Here is an 18445-nt window from a genome sequence, read left to right on the forward strand (position 1 = left end):
TTTAGTGTTTTTGAAATTAGTATAATATAAATCAAAGGTAGCAGTTTAGTGAGAGTTGTTGAAAGTAATTATTATGAGGCTGAGAGGGGTTCCCAAACTTTTCATATGACTATATAAGGGAGAGAAAGCAATCCAGAGGCTAAGAGATGAATGGAATTGGTAGGTAATTTGCATGGAGAAAGGATAAGGAGGAAGAGGATATTTGGAGAAATAGGAGGATTGTGCATAGAAGAATATTAAATTGATACAGTCCATGGGGTTGGCAGGGAATAGAGGTAGGTTTGTGATGTTCAGGTAGCTGTAAGAGAGACATCAAGAACATAAACCTTCTCTTAGCCTTCCTCTTTCCTCTTTCTTGGCAGCTCTATCTTTAACATCCTTTTCCTAATATGCCCAGCATCTCTCCTCTGCACATGTTCAAACCAATGCAATTTCACCTCTCTGACTTTGTCTCCTAACCGTCAACCTGAGCTGACCCTCTAATGTAGTCATTTCTAAACCTGTCCATCCTCGTACACCCAAAGTAAATCTTAACATCTTTAACTCTGCACCTCCAGCTTTGTCTTCTGCTTTCTGGTCAGTGCCACCAACTCCAACCCATATAACATAGCTGGTGTCACTACCATCCTGTAGACCTTCCCTTTCACTCTTGCTGATACCTGTCTCGTCGCAAATTACTCCTGACACTCTTCTCCACCCATTCCACCCTGCCTGCACTCTCTTTTCACCTCTCTTCCACAATCCCCATTACTCTGTACTGTTGATACCAAGTATTTAAAATCATCCACCCTGCCAACTCTACTCCTGCATCCTCACCATTGCACTGACCTCCTCTCATTTACACACATGTATTCTGTCTTGTTCCTACTGACCTTCATTCCTTTCCTCTCTAGAGCATATCTCACCTCTCAGGATCTCCTCAATCTGCTCCCTACTATGCTACAGATCACAATGTCATCGGCAAACATCATAGTCCAAGGGGACTCCTGTCTAATCTCTGTCAACCTGTCTATCGCCATTGCAATAAGAAAGGGCTCAGAGCCGATCCCTGATGTAATCCTACCTCCCGTTGAATGCATCTGTCACTCCTACGGCAGACCTCACGACTGTGTCACTTCCCCACGTATCCTGAAAAACTCTTACTACCTCTCTGCCAATCCCAACTTCCTATACATACCACAGCTCCTCTCGAGGCACCCTGTCATATGCTTTCTCAGGTCCACAAAGGCGAATCAACTCCTTCTGGCCTTCTCTAAACTTCTCCATCAACACCCTCAGAGCAAACATTGCATCTGTGGTGCTCTTTCTTGGCATGAAGCCATATTGCTTCTCACAAATCATCACCTCCCTTCTTAACAGAGTTTCCACTACTCTTTCCATAACTTCATGATGTGGCTCATCAATTTTATCCCCTGTAGTTACTGCAGCTCTGCACATTCCCTTTATTCTTAAATATCGTCACCAGTACACTTCTTCTCCACTACTCAGGCATCCTCTTACTTTCCAAATTAATTAAAATAATCTGGTTAAAAACTCCACTGCCATCTCTCCTAAACACGCTTCCAGGTTTGTCATCTGAACCATAGGCCTTTCCATTCTTCATCCTCTTCATAGCTGCATATAAAATAACTTCAATGTGTCAGTGACTATAAAGCTGTATTGATTTTTGAAGAGGTGTTTAGAAAATATGACTTCATTTAAAATAAAGGAAAGCAGATGTGATGTATGGAAACTATCAGAAAAATATGTTGAGGGAACTGAAATACTATATTATGCATTTATAGATCTGGTAAGGCCTGGAAAAGTTTTTTTTTTTTTGGAATAGCTGTAAGTATGGTAGAAATGTTGTATGAGGGATCAGTAATAATGTAAGCTACATATGGGGAAAAAAACGGTCAAATGTTACGTTGTTTTGCATCAGGAGTAGGTGCTAGCTCATTCCTCTTTCCTTGTGGTGGATGAATTCTGGGAATTGCTGTTTGCAAGTCAGAGGAAGAATTACAGAGAAGGGTAATTGAATTAGAGGGGTCTTGAAACAGTTATATTTGAAATAAATTCTTTGAAATCTGAGGTTATTGGTCAATTCCAGAATGAGAAGTAAGATATGAGATATAAGAGACTGTTAATTAAAGATAAAGCAGACTTTACTACCTTTACCAGGTTAGAAAAGTTAAATGTACTTCAGGTGGTTGTAATCAGAAAGTAGCGCTAGGAAGTGTAAACGGGTGAGAGGGTAAAGACAGCATAGAATTAAAGCTGAGAGATGTTGAGTGTGGTATTTGATACCAAAAAAAAAATAATGGTAAGTATCTGCAGTATTGAATGGTTATAAAGTTGGTTCTTCCCTGGTCTCCAAGCTTTCACTTGAGTCAAACTCCATTTTGCTTTTTAAACAAACTCTGTGCCACACACGAGTAACACTGACCACTAAAGCATGTATGTATTTCATATGGATATTACAAAATCTGAAGGTGCTCTTTGTTTACCGCAGTAGTAAGACAAAATCCCAGATCATTTTGGGATTTATAAATATCAGACAAATTTTTACTCTCAAAAAGAGGACAACATCATGGAGGAATGTTTAGTCACACTTTATCAATTCATCTATTGCTCTTTAAAATTAAATTAACAAATCAAGTCTGACTGTATTGTGAAAAGAAGAACAAAGTCAAACAGATTTACTTGCATATGTGTAAACATCTCCCAAATCTTTTGTGTTTAAGGGTATCAGTCTTTCACTTGAGCCCCTGGCTGTCACTCATTCTCATGTATTACTTACTCCTGTAATGGTTTGTCTCCACACAGTCTTCATATATGATTGTATTGTTCTTAGTTTAATTCTTTTGCATACCTATCTGGTTGCATGATTATAACTGGACAAAATCATCCTTCCATCGAATGAATCCATTATATATTATTATATCATCAATCCAATAACCAAATCAGTCAGGTATCTGATAACATTGAATCTTAGAGCTATCATGGAGTGTCTGTCTATTTTCTGCCTCCATGTCTTTTTTATTTTATATATATAAATAGAGCTTGTTTGTTTACTGCTATACTGCCTTTGCACCCTCAGTGAGTTAGACAAAACCTTTTTATGAAGCACCTTACTTTGAATGGTAAACTAGATGCTGGAGTGTCCCTACCAGAATTAGACATTCATTCTCACCACTACTCCTTATCATTCCATATAATGTCACATAATTGTCCTTCAACATCTTTCAGCTCCCTATCACTGCTTTAAATAATAAGGGACTTCTTGGCTAAATTTAATAACCAGGCCTTATGTATTACTAGCAGTCTTCTTTTCCCCGATCTCCTTCTCCTGGGAAGTCAAAAAAAAAAAAAAAAATAGACCTTGGTACATATTAGATGAAGGTACGTTCAGATGTTGCAATCTATGAACTTCTGCTATATTTTCTTCATACTTTTTCTTTTAAATTTCAGCTCAAGTCGTTTCAAAGTGGGTATTGTTTAATTTTCCACTTCCCTAACAATTTATTTGCCTTTTCTAGTCCATTATCAAATGCCATTAAATGGGTGGCAGTAACTCTCTATATGTAGCTGTACATGACCTCCAATCAATAACCATTAGTATGTTTGTTTTTTCTTTTCTCTGCCAGTCCCACTAGAATCCCAGAGGTTTTTTGTATATGTTGAGTGAATGCCCTCCAGTAACACCATTTCATCTGTCATTTCTAAATTTTCTAGCCCCTGTACTTTCAGCTAACATTGCTTTTTAATCTCTTTTGCTTCTACTCCTTCAGCCATGTCTAGCTAAGGTTATCACTTTAGCCTACTGCTAGTTTGTCTTAACTAATTTCATTTTTGTCTCTTGTCGTCTTAGTAAGATGCTCATCTGTATGGCTAGTGGTAATGGCTCTAGATGGAATGTGGTGCCCTGGCTCAAGATTACAGATGCCCAGTATATGATCTTTCCTTTGTTATATCTACCATTTCCAATACTGTTGCTTATTTTTGTGCATTTTGTTCATCTGAAAATTAGTTATATTTGCAAAATGTTCAGAAGATTCATTTTTCTGTTTTTTTTACTGTACTGCAGCAGTAAATGATAGCTTATTGGATTCCATTTTCTTGATTGAATATATTCATTTTATCAAATATCACCTCAACTCACCAAGGAGTAGAAGGCTGCAGTACAAATTACAGTCTGTCTGCCAATCCCCAAACTCTATTACGTAGGTAGACATTTGAAGTTGCTTTACATCATGTTTTTTTTTTTTTTGTGCAGGCTCAGAACAAGTTAAACGCATAACTACTTTACCTTGATCTAGACAAACTGAACAAGTTTTATATATGGCTGTTCTGTTTTTGCTGGCATTCATGTTTGAAGAATAGCCAATAATGTACCCAGCAAACCACACAGTGTATGCAGTGTGCTGTTATGCTTATGGCATCATATTGATAAGAATCTGACATGTACCTTCACACACACACTGTCTATTTAATTGAAAAATGTTTGACAGCAAGCAAGTCTTGCAGTTCTGTAAGACAATTATATTTTCCATTGCAAAAAGAACTAACCTTAAATGAGGTAACTGGGGTTAAGATTTTAATGTACAGTAGTCAGGATAGCAAAACAATGTGTAGATATAATGGTATGTGTTAGTATAAAGGTAGAGGGAGCAGCTGTGTCAGTGTGCCTTTGCCAAAAAAAAATTTTGACAGGGAAAAATATAAAAAAAAAACCTGCTTTATCTGCTTAGCTTTCATCCACCTTTTCCCAAAACAAATAAAAAAACTGGTATGATATATAAGGTGATGTAAACTGTGAAAGGCAACATCAAAGAACATGAAGACAAAGATGAAAAGTATTCTCATTCCTTCAGTGGTAGAAATGTGTGACCCAGATTTGAGCTGAGCTTAGGCTCTTCAGTTTCCCTTTGAAATGTTGTGAAGCAGAGTGTGTCTGCGATGAAGGGGTGTGAAATGTTTCACAGAAGACATAGTAAGGCCTTTGATCTTAAACCCTCAAAGATGCATTGCTTTTTGTTACGTTGCACTGTGAGTTGGAGTCTAATGCTGCTTTTATTTTCTTGCACTGTATGCCACTTTGGTTGAAGATATCTATACTTTTCTTGTTACAGTATAGATAATGAATATATTACAGGTGTTGTAAAAGGAATGCTGCAAATCAGAACAGGTGATGTCTGCAAGTACAAGGATGAATGTTACAGTTTATATACATTGTGTGTTTAAGGCTAATCTCTTATTCAAGTGCTCTCAACACACCAAATTAAGTATATAGGAAAAATATGAAAAACCTAATTATTGGTGAAACATCTCTTGCCATATAAGCAGAAGCAGGAAACATTTGTTTATAGCAGATTTTCTCAACCTTTTAGTGTCTCGTGACTCAGTTGTACCTTTTTTAAATTTATACATGACCTACAAGCTGGATTCGGTTTGTGATGAACGAGCACAAATGTGCGGGCCTGTTTTGGGGTTGTTACCCATTTGTGAAACAGCTGCAGGTACAAACTGGGATCACTCAAGCATCCCACTCCTGCACCCCAAAAGCAACCTGCGACCCCCTTTTCAGTGGTTTCAGTGGAAACAATGGTTTACAGTGCCTATAAAATATACAGTAATCCCCCCTGATCGCGGGGGTTTGCGTTCCAGACTCCCCTGCGATAGGTGAAAATCGTGAAGTAGAAACCATATGTTTGTATGGTTATTTTATATATTTTAAGCCCCTTATAAACTCTCCACACTGTTTATAAATATTCCCATGAGGTTATACAACATAATCCCTTTGTATTCTCTTAGATATTAGGTAAGATTCATTGAAATTATGTATATAAACACACTGTTTATATACAGTAAAACCTAAATATTATTTTAAAGATATTGAGTGTCTCCGATATCCTATATGTTACAGCCATTACGATAGACATGACACCAGCAATAAATACATTACAATGCAAGAAAAATAGTATACAGTAAATGTGTGTACAGTGACACTAAGCTGCATACATGTACTAAGTACTGTAAGTAGAAAATTAATTATGGTTACTCACCAACAATGACGATGACTTGTCCGATAACAATGAGTTTTATTTTACTGCACAACAAAGGAGGCGTTACAGCCCTTAAAGGAGCCACTTCAGGCGATTGTGTAGCACTCGTTATCCTTCTTCAATCCAAATCCTAAAGCAGATTCCATCCAGACTACTGCCTTATTACATCCACTTACAACTTGTTTTGCACCTTGGTTAAAGGACACTGCAGCGAGATCTTATATTCCTTTCCTACTTTTAAATAAAAAGAATCATAGCCTTCAACAAATCCAAAACATTTACCTTTTGGCAATCGTTAACATCTTCCGTTTGCTTGGGCAGAGCGCCCCCTGAAGCATAGCAGATTGTTTGGAGCCATAATGAAGGGCTTGACTATGCACAAAGATAAACACAAAAGAGCACAACTCTTTACACAGCAAACCGTTGATGCTGAATGGCGAGATGAGACTTCCTGGTTAACACTGCGTTCAGCAAGCAGGAACTTAACTGCGTGCTCTGATTGGTTAGCTTCTGAGTCAGGAGAACTTAACTCGGCTCTGATTTGTTAGCTTCTCAGTCATCCGCCAATAGCGTCCCTTGTATGAAATCAACTGGGCAAACCAACTGAGGAAGCATGTACAGGAAGTAAAAGACACATTGTCCGCAGAACCACGAAAGCGAAAAATCGCATTATATATTTAGTTATGCTTTCATATAAAATCATAGGCCAAACTCACTGAAAGTCAAAGCGATATAGCGAGGGATTACTGTATATCATAATGCATTTAATTTAGCTTTTTTGACATAGTTCAACAGAAAAACTCTTTAATGTCTAAGTGATCCAAATTGTGTTCATAACAATTACTTATGACCACTTTGAAATTATATTTTTGGACCACTGCCTACTACTGCTGTTTGACTCGTCTTTATGTCTTGTTATACAAGTTTTTGGGGCTCCTTCCAATTTGGCCCTCAACACCTGACAAACGTTTCTTTTGACCATATTTTGTGCAGGAAATTACACCCTTATGGTAAAGAGTAAACCTATAGGTGTCTTCAGCAAAAGTGATCAGAAGGTCTTGAAGTTGTATATGCCTTGTTTCTCCTTGTCACAAAACTTTGAAAATCTAGGGATGTAATATAGCCATGTGAGTGTTTTTATTTTACATTTTCATCATAAACTACACTATTTTTGATATTTCATTATTTACTGGTGTTCCTATCCCTTTTGCCCTTAAGCATGTGGTGTATCTTTTAAATTATTTCATGGTCATTGATACTGAATATAGTGTGGGTTGTTTTTAAGGATCTAGCCTCTATGGACTCTTAACAAAGTGTGAAAATGACAATGAAATTTAATTCCAATCAAGAATATTTAGACTTTAAACATTTGAATTGAAGCAGGCATTTAATAGATAGATAGATAGATAGATAGATACTATTAATCCCAAGGGAAATTCACAATATTCAAATATTTGACCCAAATATTCTTTTTGTTATTTCTTCCACCCATGAATCCTTACATTTCTTATTAACATCCCAAATTAGGATTGTTCATACAAGTAGGCCTTATGCTAATTCAGACTTTTATAAATAAAACATGAAATAATTGATGACATTGATGAGTATTCATCCCCTTTAATATGACACACCTAAATCATCAATGGTGCAGCCAGTTGGCTTTAGAAGTTCATAATTCAGTTAAATAACAGTTGTTTGCAGACAGGGAGTTTCATTTGTGACAAGAAGGAAACCCATAACTCTGAAGAAGTGACAGTGACAGTGGCGAGGTTGGACAGACTATACAGACAAATCTACCACATCAGCCACAGCTTTATGGTGAAAAAAGCACATAAAATGCACAAAAATGCGCATTCAATCTCTGTTAGGTTTGCTAGAAGGCACATGGGAGAAGGTTCCATGGTCTGATGAGACCATAATTGAGCTTTTTGCCCATCAGACTAAATGCCATGTTTGAACCTTGCCCATTATGGGAGAGAAAACACCATTTCCACCATGAAGCATGGTGGTGGCAGAGAAAGCCCAAAGGCTTCAAAATAAATACAAGCTTGATCCATTTTATTTTTATATTTGATTTCTGTAATTAGGCAATTTAATTGATCATTTTACAGTGCTCTGTTCTTGAACTTTTAACTATTTTCTATTTATCTTTCTTCTTTTATAGCCACTATTTTGATGAGCCCAAATTTGCCAGTGGACATCTTTGACTGTTCGCGGCTTTGCAACAGTCCTGTAAGTTGGGGAGCTGAACATGGATTTCACAAAGGAGGAGAAAATTTTTTCAATTTTGTTGTTTTCAAAATCAGGATTAATTGACTGCAGATGGCAGTAGGATCACATGATGGCTGTCCACCTTAAAAGGATAAAAATATTTAGATATGTTTTGACAAAGTCATTCTCATCAGTAGTGTCAAGTGTGGCACTGCAGGTTGCAGCATTAAGTAATGGAACATTTAACATCCACAAAAATGGAGATTCATAAAAGCCACAGAGCTGGATTACTTAATGACACTTTTAACTCAGTTGTACAACTTTTGCAAAGCTAGAATACAGTGAATAAAGAAAATTTAAAATTCACTTCTCCTCTGTCAGAGTGACCTGAAGATCCTTCTGCCCACATCCACTGCTCATCTTCCTCTTTACCTTTACAAACAAGTCTCTAGTTGGTGAAGAAGATCCTGGATTGAAGTCCTTTATTTTTTATTGCATCTTTGGCCACTTACCAAAAATATTCAATAGTGTGAGAAGTCTTGTTAATCCATCGAACATCTCCACTGGGATTACTTAGAAGAAGACGACAGGAGGCAGTGGTGTACGAGCAGTGAAGCTCATAACATTTTTACTTGGAGCCCTGAAGTAATGAAAGTGTTTATATCGGTACACGGTGAAGGGAATGCTGGCATGATCGTGTAAAAGTTACATATGATGGAGAGAGGGGCTCCTGAAGATAGGAGCAGCGAAGCTGAATATGCCATGTCTGCTGTTCAAGTACTGCTTGTACAACCTTCATTATCTTTATTTGCCTGACTGGGCTCTGTAGTGCTGTTATCCTGCACTAAATAAAGCGCTGATAAATAACTAATTATAAGTGAAATGAACAGAAGGAGAGTTTAGAACAAAGCTAAGACCCATGTCAGGTCTGCTATAAAGGGTCAGCCAGAGTCCCATTCTAAGGTGCCTGTAAGATGGATGCGGAAGCCAAGTCACCACACTGTACATCATTTGTTTTTTTTCCCCTTAAAATTGGGCAGGGGTTGAATCATTTTAAAAAAGGGTTCTCCCCTTTCCCCTTTGTTTTTTTTTAAAAGGAAACTTTTAAAAATTTTTTTTAAATTTTTTCCCCTACTTTTTTTATTTCTTTTTTCCCTTTTCCTTTTTTTTTTAGGCCCCCCCCCCCCCCCCCCCCCCCCCCCCCCCCCCCCCCCCCCCCCCCCCCCCCCCCCCCCCCCCCCCCCCCCCCCCCCCCCCCCCCCCCCCCCCCCCCCCCCCCCCCCCCCCCCCCCCCCCCCCCCCCCCCCCCCCCCCCCCCCCCCCCCCCCCCCCCCCCCCCCCCCCCCCCCCCCCCCCCCCCCCCCCCCCCCCCCCCTTTTTTTTTTTTTTTTTTTTTTTTTTTTTTTTTTTTTTTTTTTTTTTTTTTTTTTTTTTTTTTTTTTTTTTTTTTTTTTTTTTTTTTTTTTTTTTTTTTTTTTTTTTTTTTTTTTTTTTTTTTTTTTTTTTTTTTTTTTTTTTTTTTTTTTTTTTTTTTTTTTTTTTTTTTTTTTTTTTTTTTTTTTTTTTTTTTTTTTTTTTTTTTTTTTTTTTTTTTTTTTTTTTTTTTTTTTATTTTTGAAACAGGTCCCCCCTTTTTTATAATTTTGAATTCCCGGCTTGAACAGTTCTGGGGGGAAATCCTGCCGAGGGAATTTTTCCCTTTTTTGTTTTCAATTATTAAAGGGTTCTTTGCCATGCTTTTGGGAACGGCCCAACCTTAGGTTTTGGGATGGCAGCCATTCTTTTACTTTTACGTTTTTTCCGCGGAAAAGAGGGAACTTTAAGGATCACAAAAAAGGGGGTTTTGAAAATGGACTTGATTTTGAAATTTGGGGCACGGGTTTTGATTTAAAATTTTTCTCCGCAATAACTGTTTACCCTTCTTTCCCGGTCCTTCCTACCTTCCTGAAATCCATTGGGTGGGCGGTGAGGATTCCTCCGTCCCCAAAAATTAGGGTTTTTGGGCCTTTTCCAAGCCCCTCCCCCCTTCCTCATGTACCACAAAAAATTACTTTTTTAAATTTTTTTTTTTTGAATTGTTTTAAAAATTTTACACTTTTTTGGTGTGTTGGATTATTTAAGGGGTATCCCCTGTTTTTTTTTATTATTGTTTTTAACTAAAATTAAAATTTTTTAAAAGGTTGGGGTTTTTTTTGGCCCGAAAAGAAATAAAAAAAATATGGGGTAAAGGGGAGGATTTACTGTTTTTAAAAACACAGTCCTAAAAAAAGGTTTTAGCAATATTAGGCCTTGTGACTCCGACAGGGGACCCCCAAACTTTCAAAATTTTGGTTTTGGTGAAATTAAAGGGGGCTTTAAACAACTAGTAAATCGGTTTTTTTTTGAAACAACCGGAAAGTTGGCGGAAAAGGCCCCCCCTGAAAAACCCTTTGGTTTTTACAAGTGTAACCCAGCATACCTCAACCTTATTTAAAAGATTATTTTGTTTGGAAAAACAAAAAAAGGGGTTTGTTTTCTGTTTTTTAAAATTTTTGGAAAGTGATTAAAAAAATCCAATTTACACAGATGAAAAATTTTAATCATCCCAAAGGGGTTCGAAGAGGAAAAAGGAGAAAGCTTTATAACAAATTAAAAAAATTATTAAATTTCATAAAGCGTGGAACACTGCTATTTTTAAAATTAACCATCCTTTCAAGCCCCCGTTGGCTAAAACTTTTAAAGCCCCAGCCTTGTGGCCCATAGCCCGGGGTCGGACTTAAAAATCCAACTTCTTGTGTGAAATGTCACCAAAAAACAAAAAAGAAAAAAAAAATTTTAAAAGAAAAACAAAAGGAACAGCCCAAAGTACAACCCAAAAGAAAATTTAAAAACTTTTTAAATGAACAAAATCATTAAGGGAAAGAAAAAAGGATGAAGCCCCTGAAAGGGACCCCTAATTAAGAATAAACCTTCGGGTTAACCATTCCCTAATGGGGGAACCCTTTTCCCATTTGATCAGTTAAACACAAAACACCTAAATTAAATGAATCTTTTAAAACTTCTTTACTTGTAAATATTTTTTTTAGTTTTTGATTTACTTATTTGTGATTTTTAAAAGGGCCCAAATGGGAGGTAGGTTTTAAAGTGTTTGAAACCTGCGTTCACCATTTTCAAATTTTTTTATTTTTTTGTATACTAAAATATATTTTAAAAAATAGAAAATTCCAAAAATAAACTGACAAAAATGTCCAGGTTGGGAATTCCCAGACCAACTCTTGCTCACATATTCCATTTTCTTTATATAAAATACGGCCCCTCTTTTTGGGGGGTTAACAGTATAGTGTTTTCCCCAAAACAAATTCAGAAAACCAAAAATTTTTAAAAAAATGTCAGGGATAAAAAAGGCTTGATTTCCCCTTAAACCACCTTACTTTTAAGTTGTGACCACCGGGGTTTTGGGAAAAAAAATAAAATTTTAACCTATGCCAGGTCAGGTCACCTACGCTAAGGGTCCCTGAAAACAGTGTGTACCTTTGGGATTCCCCCCCCAAAACCCGGAATTTGGTTGGGGTTGGGCCCTAAGTGGCCTTTCCCAAAATACTTTGGTTCAGTAAAACCCATTAAAAGGGGAAAAAAGGAAAATTTGAAGAGAAAAAGAAATAAATGGATTTTGTCCCCATAAATTATAAGGGTAGAAAGGCCCCGTATCTTTTTGATAATCGAAAAAATGGATGGAAAAGCCAAATGTGATCCCACAAAATTAGATGCTAAAACTGTAAGCAAAGCGGGCATTTTTTCTAACCTTGGTTTTTTTAACATCAATCCCCCCTTGATTTTTTCCTTTTAAAAATATAAATCCCCCCTTCCCTAAGTTTTTGTTAAAGAATGGCGGTGTAAAATTTTAAAATGCTGGAAACACTAGTAAAAGTGGAGACAAGGAAAATTAGGTGGCGGGGTAGTGAAGACAAAAAGGAAAAAAGGATCCTAAAAATTTACAATTCAAAATCCAGGCCTGAAATAAAAAAATGCAAAGTTTAGAAAAACTAACATTAAATAAAGGGGGAATTAAAGGATCACAAAAAACACTGAGAAACTTAATTCTCCAAAAGACCCCAGGGGAATACGTAAAACCATGCAAAAAAAAAGAAACCCCAAAGGGTAAAATAAAATATGGCCATACAAATTTAATCAATAAAAATCAAATTTATTTAAAATAGCCATATTCTACAAAAAATGGCCCCAAAAGTGCTTTAAAAAATTAAAAAAAATAAAGAACAAAAAAAAAAATCAAAAGAACAAGAATAGAAAAGGCCCCATTCGGGTAAAAAAAAAAAAAAAAAAACTAGAGGGGAAAAAAAAAAAACGAGGATTGACAAAGAACGACCAGACCCCTTTGGGAAATTTAAACCAAAAAACAAACACCTCTTTTATTTGGGGCATAAACCCTGTATGTTGGCTTTTAATTTTTTTAGTTAATTTGTTTCATCATATTTTTGGAGGGGGGACCAAAAACAAAAAAAGAAGGAGAGTAGGGGTCGAGATTTCAAAGTAGCTACCCAAAAACACTGTAAACTTTATTTAAAAATTAAGCTGGTACGAGCCTATCCCGGGGGATTTAGAATACAATTTAATAAACGGGGAAAAAACAGCTTTTCCTTTTGTGGGTTAAAAGTTAGGGAGTTAAACTTCGGGAAAGGGACGGTTTTAAAAATGAATGGAAAGCAAGATGTAAAACAATTTTTAAAATTTTAAAGAGGACCATTGCGGGTCACTAACATCACTGAGTGCACAAAGCAAGCAGAGAACCTCAGTTGTACTCCAAAAGGGCTCACGGAACTCTGTGAAGAGTACATAACAAAAAGACCCCAAAGGCCTGAACAAAAAATGCATTAAAATTAAAAGGGAGAAAAAGAAAAAGTGTTGACAATAGCATTTTTCCAAATTAATCTCGGGGGAACAAAGCACACGGTGGGAAAAGTAAAATTTCCCTAAGGAAGAATAAAAAACTAAGGTTGTCAGGTCCAATAAAAAAAACAAATTTATTTGGAAAACAACAGTGAACCTTCTTTTTTTGATTGGCAAACACAATGTAATTTAAAAAAATTTACAAAAAAACCATTGAAAAAAATAAGATAAAAAAATTTGAGGAACCCAAAAAATACAAAAAAATATTTTTGCAGTATGTTCGAAAAAGTTTTTTTTTTTCATAAATTTTAACAATTCTTCCGCGGTTTTTTTTTAGTGGTGGTGTGGTGTTATTAAAATAAATTAATAATTTCAAAACAACACATACGGGAAAAACCCCATGCTTTGTTGCGCCCGGGGTTTGACCCGGGGGGATAGTGAGGGTTCCCAAACAGCCGGGGGGAAAGATTCTTTGCTTTATTTACATAAAACATTTTATTTATTTAACATATAAAAAATATTACCCCTTCAATTTTCATTTTTGAATTTTGAGCCTTTTTTAAAATCATTTAAATTAATTTACATTTTAATGAAAAAGACCCCATTTGACAGAAAAAAAAAAATTTAAATTGGAGAAAAAAAAGAAACTGAAATTCAGGCGGGAAAGGCCCCCTTTGCTCAAAAATTTATAAACACCCTTTTGGGTTTCAACCATGAGTTTCGGAATTTTTTCCACCTATTTGGGACCCTTCCCTTTTTTTTGCAGACCCCCACGCCGGGGGGGGGAAAGGGATGGGCCATTTTGGGTTCTCCAAGATTCTAATTGGTTTAAAAAGGGCTCTGGGGGTCATTCAAAGAACAGTACAAGTTTTGGAAAGCCATCCTTTTTTATTTTAGGTGTCTTAGGGATTTCTTGTTGGGAAGGGAAAACCTTCCCATCTGGGCGGACCGAGAAAGTTTTTGGGGTAAATTTGTAGGCCCGATTTCCCCTAGCAACCCATCCCCTGTCCGCAGCTAAAACCAACATGTCTCCACCCATTTACGGGGGGACGTATTACAAAAACGGGCCTGGTTGCTACAAACCCTTAAATTAAGGAAAAAGTTCCAAATCGGGTTTCAAAAGCACCTAGGCCCCTCGGGGGGATGGGTAATTTGGAAATTAGTGATGGTGGGGGTCAGTGAGGGTTTATTAGTATATTAAAATATAATAAATATAATTTTAATTAAATATGAAACACAACATTAAACAAATCAACCTGTTCGAATTTTTAAAATGTTTCCTTTCTTTTTCATTACTTTTAACACATACTTCCCGCCAAGTTGGTTTCCCACCTTAAAAAGGTGGTAATCTGGGGTTTGGGAAAAATATTATTAATAAAAAAAAAAAATAACAAATATTATTTTACCAAATAAAACAATCTTGATTCATTTTTCAGAGGGATGCAAATAAAGATTATAACATTGGGAAATGCTCACTTTATCTTTCCATGGGGGAGTTTTATTTTCCGGGGTGGGTTTGCTTTTTTCCCGTTATATTCGGGGATTTGGGTGCAAATATTGTAATTTATTTTTCTTTTCCCCCAAAGCCCCCCCATTTTGCTGGTCAAAATGTGCTTGCTGGGAAGGCAAACCCAAAAAAATTAAACATGTTTATAAAACACTTTTGTGGTTGTTGGTTTTGGGGAAAAGCGGGGGGGGCTGGGGTTTGGCGTGCAGAGAACACAGTTTTGCAATAAAAAAGTCATCAGAAAACTTTCATTGAATTCTGTGTCTGTGTCCCCCCACCAGCTCCCCCAACCCCGGGGATCTCTTCATACATTTCCTTTGAATCCCCCACCAAAACTTTAAATGCTCGCAGGGGAACGTCAAAGGCTTATTCCATTTTAGAAGGCCTTTTGGGGTTTTTGGAATAAAACCTCAGAGCTAGGACTTTCTTCATTTACCCTCCCAAATGTGAGGTTGCAGAAGAACGACCAGAAACATTTAAATTATTCTTCCTTCTCACCCCTTTTATAAAAAAGATTCTAATATTTTAAAAACAAAAAATGAAACTGGTTGCCCACTAAACAAATTTAAAACATAAATGTTTTTTGGGGGATGTTTTTATTTGGGTTCTTTTACGAGTTTAGGTATGTTTATGGAAAAGAGAAATTAAAAGTTACAGTTTTTTCTAACCAAAAATTTATGTTGTATATTCCATGGTTCCCCCTTTTCCTTGACTTACCCTTTTTTTGAAAACAGGACATTAAGATTGTATTCTTTTTTTTAAATTGGGTTTTTTGGTTTTTTTAGAGACTTTGTTTTGGGTTGGTGCCAACAGCAAGGAAAAAAAAAAAGGGCTTGGGGCCATCTGATAGTTAAAAACAAACTAAACGGAAAGGGTTTCCCCCTTTCAAAAGCCTCCCCCAGACTCTTTTTTTTTTTAAACAATTGGCTTTTGGGGAATATTTTTTGCTTAGGTTGGGGTTTTTTGAATATTTGATTACACATAATCAGGGCAGTAGGTTAGGACCTAAAACTTTTCGGGTTTTTGGTTCAAATTTTTTTAAAAGATCCAGATTTTACCAAAATCCCCCTTTATTGGTTTGGGGGGTTTAAACTAAAAAGAATTTGGCCTTTTAAGGCGGCCCCATTGTAGGGATTAAATTGGAAGTTAACACTTCAGCCCAACAAACTCCTGTCAATCTGAAAAAATCCATTCTCCATTAACAATCATCTCCCGGGGCAATAGCTTATGACAGCTTTGCACGCCTGTTAAATTCAGCTGAGGAATCGTTTTCCCCACATAAAAACCCAACCAGGGGAGGTAAATCTAACATTTTTTTTTATTTTAATTTTTTTCACTTAACTAAATTTTTAATTTTTTTTTGTACTAACTGCGCGGAAAATTTTAATTCCCCCTTTAATTAATGTTATCATTACTTTTTATTGGGGTTTGATTTCCACAAAGGACATAAACCCAGAAACTTCTGGTAAATTTCCCTGAAAAAGCGCATGTACAATTTTAAAAAAAACATTGTTTTTTTAAGGAAAAATTTTGGGGTTTGAAAGGTTTAAAGACCTCGGCCTACTTTTTACATTCCTTTTTTGTGGTTTTTGGGAGTTACCTTTCTTCTAACACGGTGCACCCCAAATTTCTTCTTTTGGAAAAACTTTAAAAATCCATTGATAATTCCATCTCAGTCAAATCTTCTTTTCCAAAACTAGGGTTCCCCCCAACTTTTCCTCTTCCCACCCCCAGGTTTAAACACTTTAATTTTTTTTTTTTTTCATTTCTTTCATTTTTTAAAACTGGAAATTTACCCGGATATGAGATCCCCTTGGGATTAATAAAGGGAAATTTCCCACCAAAAATACCTATTTCTTTCCCAATGCCTGTCAAAGGGAAAAAAAAACCCCATGTTTCCTGAAAAAAGGCGTAATTGATATTTGAATTTTAGTTTTTAAAAGGAAAATTTGGGGTTTTAAAAAAACAACAGTTTGAAGTTTTTATTTACGGATGATTTTCACTTACCGAAATTTGAAGAAAATTTAAATTTTTTAAAAGCATTGTAAAATAAACTGAAGGGGTTATAAGACCAAAAATTTTTGGGGCCTTTCCAAATCTTTGAAACTAATTTGAAATTTCCCTTTTTAAAAGGTCTGGAAAGTTAAATTCTTTGACTTTGTTTTTGTTTTTTATAAATGGTGTTTAAAGAGTAAGACCCAAGATTATTTGAATCATTTTCCCAATTAACTATAAAAAAAAATCCAAGTTTCTCTAAATAACTTGTAATTTGCATTTTTAGTTTTTCTGAAATAATTTTGGAAAAGGCTCCATTTTAAGTTTTTTAGTGGTTTCCTTGTCCATTATTGTAAAAAATTTAAAGTTTTGATTTAAAATTTTTTAAATTTCTGTTTCCGTTGATAGACCAAATTTAGTTCTTTTTTTCTTTGACCCAAATTTGTAATGCTAAAGGTTCTGAAAATCTAATTCTCCTTTGAATTGTTTTTTAAGTAAAACACAATTAAAAATGGCCCAAAATTTTTGGGAAAATAAACAAAAAAAAAAACCAGGAAACGGCTAACATTTCAAAAGGGGCCTCGGGAAAATTTTTCCAACCAAGGCCCATTTTCCAGTATCAGCTAACCGGTTTTCCCTTTTTTTTTTTTGTTTTTAAAATTTTTAAATCAGTTTGGAGTTGATTTTTTCGTTTAACCCTAAACGGTCTGTCAAAATCCTTAAAATTTATGGGCAAAATGTCTAAAAATTTTATTCCCTTTGGGGAGGTTTAAAAACAAAAACTTCGAATCTCACAACGAACCCCTTTAAAAAAATAAAAAGGGCTAAAACAGTTCAGGAAATTTCAAAAATTTGGACCCCCAAAGGCCCCAAAATTTGGTTTCGTTTTCACATTGTTTTAATTTAACATGGGGATTTTCTACTTTTTTAAAAACAAAAGGGGTTTCATTCTTATTCTAATTGAAAAAATTTTTTAAAAATGGCCCTGAAGACTACCCCTTTGGAATCGGGCAGGGCCCGTACAAAATTTAATTAAAAAGTGGGCTGAAATGGTGGATCATTTAACTGTCACAGACATGGAAAAAAGGGGATCTTCCAATTTTTTTCTGGACTCCCAAACCACTTATGAATTTTGTTTTTTTCACAAAAAAAAAAAAAAGAAAAAGTTCCTGCAAACCCGCCTTTTTTCTTAATTATGGAAAAAATTTCTCCCCCACCCCATTAACAAAAGGGGGTTCCCTTAGGCTGATGACCATAAAAAATAAAAGAAAAAACCCCCAAAAATTTTTTTCAATAAAACTGACAAAATACTTATCCAAAAAAACAATTCTAAAGAATGTTTATCAAATGTAAAAAAAAACCGCAACAAGTTTTTACAAATAAAATAAAACAGGGGTTTCCAACAATTTTTTACAAAAGGGTACAAAACATCTTTATCTTTCTTTTCCTTTTAAAAAGACAACTAATGAAAATATTTACCGTGTAAAAGGGCAAGGGGAAAATTTTAAAAAAAGGGTTGAACTCATTCTTTTTTCTTACACTCTCTACCCTTTTTCCATGAACGTTTGACTCCTCGCCCCCTTTTCCAGTTTTTTTAAACAAAGTAAAAGCATATTCTTTTTTCTTAAAAATCTCTGTCCTCCCCGAAATCCTCAACTCCCTTTTCTCGTTAATTTTCATTAAAGAAATAAAATTAAAAAATTAAAAATTTTATTCTTAAATTGCTAACTGGGGAAACTTTTCCAAAAAATGTTTTTTTTAAAATATAATTTAAACACCAATTAATAATAAAAGAAGAATTATC

The sequence above is a fragment of the Polypterus senegalus genome, chromosome 2 (assembly GCF_016835505.1).
Source record: "Polypterus senegalus isolate Bchr_013 chromosome 2, ASM1683550v1, whole genome shotgun sequence".
NCBI lineage: Eukaryota > Metazoa > Chordata > Cladistia > Polypteriformes > Polypteridae > Polypterus > Polypterus senegalus.